This window comes from Apium graveolens, chromosome 8 (genome assembly GCF_009905375.1).
Source record: "Apium graveolens cultivar Ventura chromosome 8, ASM990537v1, whole genome shotgun sequence".
NCBI lineage: Eukaryota > Viridiplantae > Streptophyta > Magnoliopsida > Apiales > Apiaceae > Apium > Apium graveolens.
In genome coordinates, this window is record NC_133654.1 from 236,768,143 (window position 1) to 236,780,282 (window position 12,140).

Here is a 12,140-nt window from a genome sequence, read left to right on the forward strand (position 1 = left end):
CTTTTCTCTTTCCCTTTTCCAACAGCTCATCTTGCTCCATCTCAAGTTCATATGTCTTCAAAATTCCATATAATCTTTCAAGTGTGAAGTCCTTATAATCTTGAGAATTTCTTAGAGAAACAGTCATAGGCTTCCATTCCTTTGGTAGAGACCTTAGAAATTTTAAATTGGAGTCCTTGACTTGGTAAATTCTCCCATACAGCTTCAATCCATTCAACAGTTTCTGAAATCTGTTGAAGGTATCATTCAATGATTCTCCTTCTTCAAAGTGAAAATATTCATATTGTTGAATGAAAAGCTGCATTTTCTTTTCTCTAACTTGCTCAGTGCCTTCACAGATAAGCTGCACAGTATCCCAAATTTCCTTAGCAGTTTGGCTATTGATGACATTGTCAAACATATCTTGATCCAGACCATTAAACAGAATGTTCATGGCTTTCTTGTCCTTGTGAACCTCTTCAATATCTTCAACAGTCCATTCTGCCTTTGGCTTGGGAATAGACTGTCCAACAGCAACTGTTGCAGTAGCAGCTGTGGCCACCTTGTGTGAGATGTGAGGACCATTTTCAATGCAGTTGATGTAGCTTTCATCTTGAGAGAGAAGATGTAAATGCATCTTCACTTTCCAGTGATGATAGTTATCTCTTTCCAGGATTGGAATCTTTACACCAATATCCTTCTTACTCATGATGTTAGTAGAATACATCTTTAAACTCTTTGTATGTTAAGAGCATGCTCTGATACCAATTGTTATTCCCAGTGGACTAACAATGAGATTTACAGAAGGGGGGTTGAATGTAAATATCAAAACTTTATCAAGTTTTGAGCAGTTTCTAAGGCTAAGTGTTTTTTAGAACAAGTGTGTGAATTGCTTGAAGCTAATACAGACATATATATATATATTCAAACACAAATGTAAAGAACACAAAGAACTTAAAAACTTTTCTGGTGGATTTGTTGTTCCACCAGAGATGTGTTATTTCATAAAATCTGTGATTCAAAGAATTAAATCATAGCTGCTTCCTAGTACAAACTAGATGATTTTCTCTCTGGATATTTCTAAACAGCTCAGGAAAATTCTTATCTAATTACTAGCTGCTACTCGGTTTATATATCACCAAGTTTATAAGTGAAGACAAAACTGTAAAATACAATTAAAAAGATTCTTCACATGTTTCTTCTTCATTTCTCTATCAAATGCAATTTAGGCTTGGCTGTAGATCTTTGAATACTTCCTTGTTTGCATCAGAATGGATATGCTGCATTTTCTTGATTCCTCCTAGAGGCTTCCACATTCCAGTTTGTCTCTGTCAACCCATGTGCCTCTGTCAGCTTGTGAATTGTCACTATCAACTACTAATGAACTAATCATCCGTTGAAGCTTTCATCCGTTATTGCCTTATCCGTTGAGGCTTTATCCGTTGAAGCTTTATCTGTTGATGCATTATCAGTTAAAGTCTTTATCCGTTGAAGCACTTATCCGTTGATGGATATTATCCGTTGAAGCATTAGAGACATCCTTTGAAGCTTTGTTTCTTATCCGTTGAAGGTCTTCATTATCCGTTGATACTTCTTCACTTATACAAAATTACAAGGCATGAAATATTTTCAATTAGCCCTCCTATTTGCATATCCACTAGTAGTCAACATGACTGATAATTTCCTACAACATCTAAGAATTACAACTTGAATCCAGAGAATGAAATGTGCTACAATACTAAACTTATTGCTAAGTAAAGCTACTCCTTCAACGGATAGCCAAGATGGTCTTATCCGTTGAGGCTACAAACACTAGATTTCTACTTAAGTGTTTTGTTTAACTTATCATCAAACTAATACACATATTCCTAACACTCTTCAAGCATTGTTCTTGCAGCTTCAATTAGTGATCTGTTCTTCCTTTCCACCACACCATTCTGTTGTGGAATCCTTGGAGCCGAGAACTCATGCATGATCCCATTTTCTTCACAGAACAACCTCATGGTAGAATTCCTGAACTCAGTTCCATTGTCACTCCTGATATTCCTTACCTTTAAATCTGGATGATTGTTGACTTGCTTGATATGAATGATGATGATTTCACTAGCTTCATCCTTTGATCCAAGAAAGTAGGTCCATGAAAACTTTGAGAAATCATCTACAATCACTAGGCAATATCTTTTCCTTGAAATTGACAATACATTGACTGGTCCAAAAAGATCCATGTGTAGCAGTTGTAATGGTTCATCAATTGCTGATTCAAGCTTCTTACTGAATGATGCTCTCTTTTGCTTTCCTTTCTGACAGGCATCACACATTCCATCCCTTGAGAATTCCACTAGAGGCATTCCTCTAACTAAGTCCTTTTTGACTAGATCATTCATTGTCTTGAAATTCAAATGGGACAGCTTCTTGTGCCATAGCCAACTTTCATCTAGACTTGCTTTGCTGAAAAGACAAGTAATTGATTCTGCATCTGTAGAGTTGAAGTCAGCCAAGTACACATTTCCTTTTCTAACTCCAGTTAGAACCACTTTGTTGTCCTTCTTACTTGTGACAACACAGGCTTCAGAATTGAAGGAAACAGTATTCCCTCTGTCACATAGTTGACTGATGCTCAATATATTGTGTTTGAGACCATCAACTAATGCAACTTCATCAATGATGACATTTTCTTTGGAAATCAAGCCATATCCCATAGTGAACCCTTTGCTGTCATCTCCAAAGGTTATGCTAGGGCCAGCTCTCTCCTTGAACTCTGTGAGCAGGGTGAAAACTCCTGTCATGTGCCTTGAACAACCACTGTCCAAGTACCATAGATTCCTTCTTTTTCCCTGCACACAACAAAATCAATCAAGTTGATTTTGGTACCCAAGTTTCCTTGGGTCCAGCCTTGTTAGTCTTTTTCGTAGACTTCATACCTCCTGCATCTTTTGACTTAGGTAACATTGGATCAACCTTGGTCTCAGATGTAGTTGGTTGAAGTGTAGGGTTAGTTATAGAATCATTTAGCACATTTGGTTGAATATGATAAGGCATAGATTGTGCAAACATATTATTCCACATAGGCATGTTGTATGGCATTTGAGGCATACTGAATGCAGTAAAATAAGGATTATTAACATATGGCATGTTTGCAAAATGTGCATGAGGATTCTGTTGAGACACGACAGGCATAACATGCAGAGGTGACATAGACATGTTAGGCATGGGAGCATTCTTAACTGACTTGCAGTTAGCAGATAGATGATTAACATTTTTGCAATGCACACAACCTTTTCTAGGAGCATATTTATCAGGTGTGTAGTTGTTGTGTTTGTTAATCCCTACCTTCCCATTTCTATTTCATTTTCTTTTAGTTTCCTTTTTATCCTCAACCATCTTAAGCCTATTTTTCAACTGATCTAAAGTCATATGTCCTATATTCACGTTACTGGCATCTTTGGATGTGCTAGCTTCTTCTTTGAAAAAGTTCTTGGAAGTTGAACCAAACTTTTTATTGAGATTTTTCAAATTGTTCTTTTTAGAATCACTTGCCTGTTTTAATTGATGAGCCTTGAACGTATGCTCCTTTTCTTCCTTCAACGGATAACTTTCATCATCCGTTGATTCCATATCCGTTGATAATCCATCAATTAATTCTACTTCCTTTTTGTTTTTCTTCCAGACATTCTCACAGAGTGATTCAATTCCCTGAACCTTGACAATCTGAGCACTCACATCCCTAGATGTTTTTCAGGCCTTGATTACCTCTTGCTCACGTTCTAGTTGTTTAGAAAGAATTTCTACTTTCTTAACAGATTCTTCTAATTCACTCTCAACTGTTAAGCATTTGATTTTAATCTTTTCAAGCTAAATTACCTTACCCTCTAACACAGCATTCCTATCACTTAAAAACAGATTATTCTCTTCGATTCTTGTGTTTTCTTTAGCTAGTGATTTAAGAGAAACACGCAAATAATATAATTCATTGGACATATCATTTATGGCTTCATTGCATTCAATCTTAGAAAGCTGAGAGAGGTCAGTAGTAATTACCTGGTTGCTTGATGAACTAATTTCATTTTCATCAGAATTAGCCATCAGGGCTAGGTTGACATATTCCATATCATCATCTTCATTGGCTCCATTTGCTACCCAGTCATCTTGAGTCATAAAAGCTCTTTCCTTTTGTTTGAGCAAATCGAAATATTTCTTTTTGTAATCAACTTGCTCAAATTTCTTCTTATCAGAGGTTGGCTTTCTGCACTCATTTGCAAAGTGTCCACTTATGCCATAGTTATAACATTTGAACTTAGATTTGTCCACCATGTTCTTGTTTGACTTAGTGAATTTAGCATTTTTCCTGAATTTCATCTTTGCAAACTTCCTGGATAGAAAGGCCAGATATTCATAAACATCATCAGAGTCATCTTGACTGGAATTATCTTCAACCTCAGCTACTTGCTCCTTTCCCTTACTTGATTCTGATTTGCTTGTGCCAATTTTGAGACTTGGCATTGTCTTTTCTTCATTCCTGGCTTCGGTCTTCTCATTGTCAGCTACAAGTGCAACTGATCCACCTCTTCTCTTTCCCTTTTCCAACAGCTCATCTTGCTCCATCTCAAGTTCATAGGTCTTCAAAATTCCTTAGTGAAACAGTCATAGGCTTCCATTCTTTTGGTAGAGACCTCAGAAATTTTAAGTTGGAGTCCTTGACTTGGTACACTCTGCCATACAGCTTCAATCCATTCAACAGTTTCTGAAATCTATTGAAGGTATCATTCAGTGATTCTCCTTCTTCAAAGTGAAAGTATTCATACTGTTGAATGAAAAGCTGCATTTTGTTTTCTCTAACTTGTTCAGTACCTTCATATATAAGTTGCATAGTATCCCAAATTTCCTTAGCAGTTTGGCTATTAATGATATTATCAAACATATCTTGATCTAAACCATTGAACAGAATGTTCATGGCTTTCTTGTCCCTGTGAACCTCTTCAATATCTTCATCAGTCCATTCTACTTTTGGCTTGGGAATAGAATGTCCAATAGCAACTGTGGCAGTTGCAGCTGTGGCCACCTTGTGAGGGATGTGAGGACCATTTTCAACGCAGTTGATGTAGCTTTCATCTTGAGGGAGAAGATGTAGATGCATCTTCACTTTCCAGTGATGATAATTATCTCTTTCCAGGATTGGAATCTTTAAACTCTTTGTAAGTTAAGAGCTTGCTATGATACCAATTGTTATTCCCAAGGAACTAACAATGAGATTTATAGAAGGGGGTTGAATGTAAGTCTCAAAACTTTTTCAAGTTTTGAGCAGTTTCAAAGACTATGTGTTTTGATGAACAAGTGTGTGTGAATTGATTTGAGCTAATGCAGACAGATATATATTCAAACACAAATGTAAAGAACACAAAAGACTTAAAAACTTTTCTAGTGGATTTGTTGTTCCACGAGAGATGTGTTATTTCAGAAAATCTGTGATTCATGAAATTGATCACAGCTCCTTCCTAGCACAAACTAGATGATTTTCTCTCAATGTTTTTCTAAACAGCTCTAGAAAATTCACATTCTAGTTACTAGCTGCAACTTAGTTTATATATCACCAAGTTTACAAGTGAAGACAAAAATATAAAATACAATTGAAAAGATTCTTCACATGTTTCTTCTTCATTTCTCTATCCAATGCAATCTAGGATAATCTGTGAATCTTTGAATACATCCTTGTTTGCACCAGAATGGAAATGCTGCATTTTCTTGATTCCTCCAAGAGGCTGCCACATTCCAATTGTCTTTGTCAACCCATGTGCCTCTGTCAGCTTATGAATTGTCACTGTCAACTGCTATTGAACTTAGCATCCGTTGAAGCTTTCATCCGTTGAAGGCTTTATCCGTTGATGCATTAGCAGTTGAAGTTTTATCCGTTGATGCACTCATCTGTTGATGGATGTTATCTGTTGAAGCTTTAGAGACATCCGTTGAAGCTTTGTTTCTTATCCGTTGAAGACTTTTAACTTATCAGTTGATACTACTTCACTTATACACAATTACAAGGCATGAAATATTTACAATTAGCCCTCCTATTTGCATATCCACTAGTAGTCAACATGACTTATAATTTCCCACAACATCTAAGAATTATAACTTGAATACAGAAACTGAAATGTGCTACAATACTAAACTTATTTCTAAGTAAAGCTACTCCATCAACGGATATCCAGAATGGTATTATCCGTTAAGGCTACAAACACCAGATTTCTACTTAAGTGTTTTGTTTAACTTATCATCAAACTAATACACATATTCCTAACAAGGATAAACTAGGTTTCTGCGATTAATCTTCATTTATCTTTTGCCTGATATTTCTTTTGATAAGGATGAATTAATTTTTGTATTTTAAATAACATCAAAATCAATGCAAGATTTGGCCAAAAGAAAAGATAAATTTGTTGGCAGGACTATTTTACCTAAAGAGATGTGGCAATTCCTGACAAGGGTCATGCCACATAAATATAATATGACAAATCCTGACACTGTGGAATAGGACACATCCTCCCTTGTTCCTGACCCAAGTATTTCTATTTCCCAACCTAAATCTAAACACATTTCCACATCCGGTTCTTCCCAAAAAGAATCAGTTGTAGAACATAAACAACCAGCTGAGAATGATATGTCAGGAGGAGAATCAGGCCAAAGGTTTGTTCACTTACACCACAAACACTGGATAAATAAGATGGAGAAAGGAAATTGTCTAGAGATAAGAAGCATGTACCATATACCAGGATTAGACCAAAATTGGATGAGAAGAAAAGGAAAACAACATGTTAGGTCCGTAATACAACTATAGAGGGGGGTGAATACAGTTTATGCAAACAATTGGATAAAGGTTAATAGATTCAACAGTTTTTATATTAATCAGATAAAAACTATTAGAAAAGTACTATATCAAAGGATGAACAATTATCCTTTAGAGGTGCTAGGTTATCTGAGAGATATATCAATTCGTAATACATATTCTGACGACCTCAACCCCGGGGTCAGGAGTTGACGTCACTAGCAATAACAAACTACAATTATAATACAATCAACTCATTCTTATTCAATATAAACACAACCCCTTCTCAAGATCTTTTCCAGGTTCAAGTATGATTTAGGTTACAAACTTAATACAAACCATCTATTTAAAACAACCTGACATATCTAACTTTCTACATCAACTCACAGACCATACCTGCTCTGACACAACAAACTCAGAGGAGCTCAACAAATGAGGAATTGGAATCTGGCTCCACCTATGACAGAAAGATCTCCTAGACATCTACAATAAAAGAATATACAAAATATTTTGCAAGAGTGAGTGATCAATCGCTCAACAGTACTACTATATGAATAATAAGAAAAACAGTTTATGATAAACAATTATAGTAACAGAAATCATAACTCGTTTATAAAAATTAGTAAAATAGATGTAAAATTGGATATCAATAACTAGCATGCTCTGTAAATATCTCATTAGTTGTGCTGTGTGAATACCATAGTTCATTTTTTAGCATGTTATTCTCATTTTCAAATCTTCCATTCCATTACAGGAACCATAAAACCATTTGTCCCTTAACGGGGACCCAAAACACTTGTTTCGTTACGGGACCATAAAATCATCAAGCTCAGATATGTACGTATTGGATGATCCCTGATGAGATAGCTGATCATGCTATCTCCATAGGACGGCTCCATCTGCCATCCCATGAAACTTGTTCTAGAACTTAGAGACTAGCTAGGTCCCTATCACGCTGGACTAAGTGGTTAAAAATGGGTGCACAACCACTTCCCCTCTTACGCTATCTTCCTGGCCGTTATGGGCCCTCGCGCACACTCATCCAATTATCTGATCTATTTTATCCAGTTTTCAAACCATTTACCTATCTCTTATCAAAACAGTCCTATTACAACACACTTTCCAAAATATGTTCATTTTATTCAAAATTTAGAAATAGGTATTTTCAGAAGTTACTTCTTCCCCAAATCATAAGTTAACAAAGCAATTTGAAACACATGGGATACGTCTTAAAATATTTGTTCCAGTACATAATTTAGATAAAAAAATTATTCATATATTACTGAACCATAAAGATATGGTCAGGGGTACTTGCCTTGCAGAGCTTTACAACTATCTCTGATTGACCTTGAACCGATTTAGACACTCAGCTTTATCGGCTTACTATTTGACTATCCTAGATCCGACCTTGACACTCAGGTCCTCCGATTGGAACCTTGCGGAGCTTGTTGAATGATCACTAGGTTATATTTAGTCCAACGCCAACTCTCGAGTCTTCCGACTAGAACCTACAGAGTCAAAATACCCTATGTTAGACGACCAATTATGCTTGACTTATCCTCTCTAACAATCTACTCGTACGTTAACAAAATCCGACTCGTAACATACGCATTATTGTAGTACACGTATCAATTAGGGTTCATATTCTCAAAAATCGGTTCGGTATTTATTTTCAGAAAATACGTATACCCGATATTTTAAGAAATTAGGGTTATTGGTTATTCTTGGCAAAATATTTTACCAAAATATACAATAAGATTTCGTATAGAATATTAATATATATTTATACATATTCGTTCGACGTCCCGATAATTATTGGATACGCTCCCATATTTTCGTAATTTGATTTCTCGGAAATCGTGCAGCGTTCCCTTTATTTATCGGACTATCCGTCGAAACAATTCGACGTCACCACAATCAACAATCACAATCCAAACCTAATTCATAGCCCAAACGCCAATACGATTTCTAAAATAATTAATTTTTTTATTTCGAATACTAATATTCGAACTATGTTATTTCTTTTTAAATATTAGGACTCAGATAACGATCATCACGGTCCACCGTCAGCTTGTGAAATTCATCGCTGATGGAGGTAAAACCCGGAGGTACCCGTATCGAGTTTCCTATCTCGAGTTTCACCGAAAAATAAATAATAATTTCAAACTAATTTTAATAATCAGAATTTTCATATAATCACCATAATCATACGAATTTCTTTTACAGCTTCAACAAATAATTCGGACAAAACTCAACTTAACCATTCAAGTTAAGCTGTTCGAACAGAACAACAACCCAGCCACAACCCAACTGTAATCACACCCCACGCACGCATATGTATGTATATATGTTACTGACATACCAAGGAAACAAACAAAGGCGGATGCGAGATGAAAAGAAACAGGGGCGGCGGCGGAATCGCCGGAAAATTAAACACAGACGGCACCAGAATAGGGGAGAAGCACAGGCGGAAAGAAGAAAGAAGGAGGAAGGGAGAGAAAGAGAGAGAAGAGAGAAGAGAAAGATGAGGGAGAGAGAAGAACGAGAGAGATGAGAAAGATGAGAGATCGAGAGCTTGTACAGAGAAGGAAGGCGGTGGATCCGTGGTGTGGTGATGTGGTTGGCTTCATTTTCATATAAATTCCTCCACCACCAATTATCTGTCATGCGATATTCCCAAAAATTAATCCTGACTCGCAATTAAAATCTTAACGAATATATTTTCGGGTAGTAATAACCCAAAATCTACGAGAATAAATTTTAAAATTCTCACAACAATTTAAAACTAATAAAAATAAATTTTTTGAAAATTTTAAATCATTTTTGGAACGCACAACAACCCGTATTTTACAAATTTACGAACAAAAGAGCGAGTGAATTTAATCCGAAAAATTACCAAAATAATTTTAAAATTCTCGTTATTCCAAACGTATTAAAATATGAGTTTCATAATTTTTGAAGCATTCTGGAATTTTATACTGAATTTATACTTAAATAAAATCAGAAAATCATTTAGGGCTAAATAATTTCTAAAATATTGATTTATAAGTTTTATAAATTCCCAAAAATAATTATTGTAATTGCAAAAACCATAAAAATAATTTAGAAATGAACCAAGTATATATAAAAATAAATCTTCAAGGATAATCACTTTTAAACATAGAAATAAACAACACGGCTCAATAATCCATTATACAAAATAATCCTCATAAACCAATAACCACACATAACTAATAATAAAGCAACTCATAGCTTACAAAACCCATACACATATTTTATTTATTCCATTATTCAATAATTACACATTTAAATACCGCGAAAATATATGAGTCATTATACATATAGTGTAAACCTAATATGTGCTTATATAGTGCACAGTTACACAATCAATAAGGAATCCTATTCTATTACAATAAGGAAACCTAATACATATCCATGTATGATTGCTTCTGTAAGTAAAGTCCTTCACCACCTTGAATTCTGCAATCCCTTTCCTTCTTTGATACCTACTGATGTGACTAAATACTGATTGTTAAATGCTAATCATCAAATAATGATAGACATGTACTGATGATGTCACCTTCAGTAAATCCTGATATCAAATACTGATAATAAAGTCTAATAATTTATTCCTGCAATCAATTTTTAAATCATTTAGTGTTTTTAAGGACCCAAACTTGCTTGGATCCTTTGGCCTTTCTAAGTTTGTTAACATATACAGCAGAAGACTTCATATCAGAGTTTATGTTAACATTCTTACTATCAGTATTTACATATGCATGAAATTTTTTTGCTTTATTTAAAGAGGATTTCAGTTTATAATAATCATAATATAAATTGTGATACTCTTTACATATATAGATAGAGTGCCACACACTACCACATTAAAAATAAGGACTCTGTGGTTTATATCTAAATGTTCTATTCCTAAACTTTGATTTGGGAGGAACATTATCTATATTTTATTCTTCCTGCAAGAATTAGAAAGATGATTAGTACAACCACAGTTCAAGCATGTCTTTCTAGGTGCATTGGGAATAGTTTTATAAGTACCATTTTCAATAACATCTACTTTACCATTTCTGTTTTTCCTAGGCTTTTTCTCCTTGTCTTTCATGTGTAATTTCTTCATCTTTTGCTTAAGCTATTTATGAGAAAAGCTTAAGCTATTTCTGAGTCATTAAACCAATATTTACTGATATTATGTAAACTTGTTCACTCTTATTAGTATTCAAGTTTGATTTAGGTGCAGAGGTTGAACCCACCTCATGAATTGACTTAACAGTATCAACGCTTGAATTAAACTTAATGGGCTTCGGCTGAACCTTGTTCAGTATTACCTTATGATCAGGTGTTGTTGGTTTAACCTTCTCAGTTTCTTTTTCATTTTTTTATCAGAATTAGATCTATTTGCATATCCTAATCCTGATCCCCAACATCCATTCTCTAAAATTTCCTGAGTTATTTTTCCTGAGTTAGTCCAAAGCTTAATAATTTCTCTTTCTTTAGCTAACTCCATTACTAGATAAACATGCTTTTCTAACAGTCTTTCTTTAACATGAACAACATTATCTCTTTCTTTTTGAATTTCTAGCAAGGAAAGTAACTCAATTTGTAGGTGATCATTCCTTTTCTTTAACTCAAAGTTTTCACTCTTGATTCTTTCATTCTCTAAAGTTTGATCTCTATAACTAACACGCAGTGATTTAAGAAATAATCTTAATTCACAAATATCATTAGTATCAAAAGCAAATGTGTTTTGAGGTACCTTTAATTCAGCAGTGTCAGCCTCAGTCTCAGAATTTGCCATGAGGGCATAGTTAACACCATCATCTGAATCTGATGAATCATCCCAGTTTTTATTTTTTGTGATCATGGCTTGTTTCTTCTCAGCCTTTGGTTTTCTGCAGTCAGCTGCAAAGTGTCCAATTCCATCACATTTATAACACCTTTCCTTTGTCTTGTCAAATTTTCCAGTCTTTGATTCCTTCCAATCAGTATTTCTTCTATCATTCCTCTTATCAGAGTTTGAGGAACCCTTTATGGAAAACATTTTCCCTTTCTTGAATTTCTTGTTGATCATCTTCTTGAAGCTTTTAACCAATAGAGCAACTATTTTTCAATGTCTTCATTGTTGTCATGATCACTATTAGTATCTGATTCACTATCAGTGTCTGAATCATCATCAAAGTTTGATGACTCAGTATCAAACTTTGCAATCATTGCTTTTCCTTTGGAGTGACCTTTTCTCCTAGCTTTCTCTTTTGGCATCTCTTCAACTTTTAGTGCAATTGGTCTAGACTTTGATCCTTTTATCTTGCTCCTTTGCTCCATCTCTAATTCA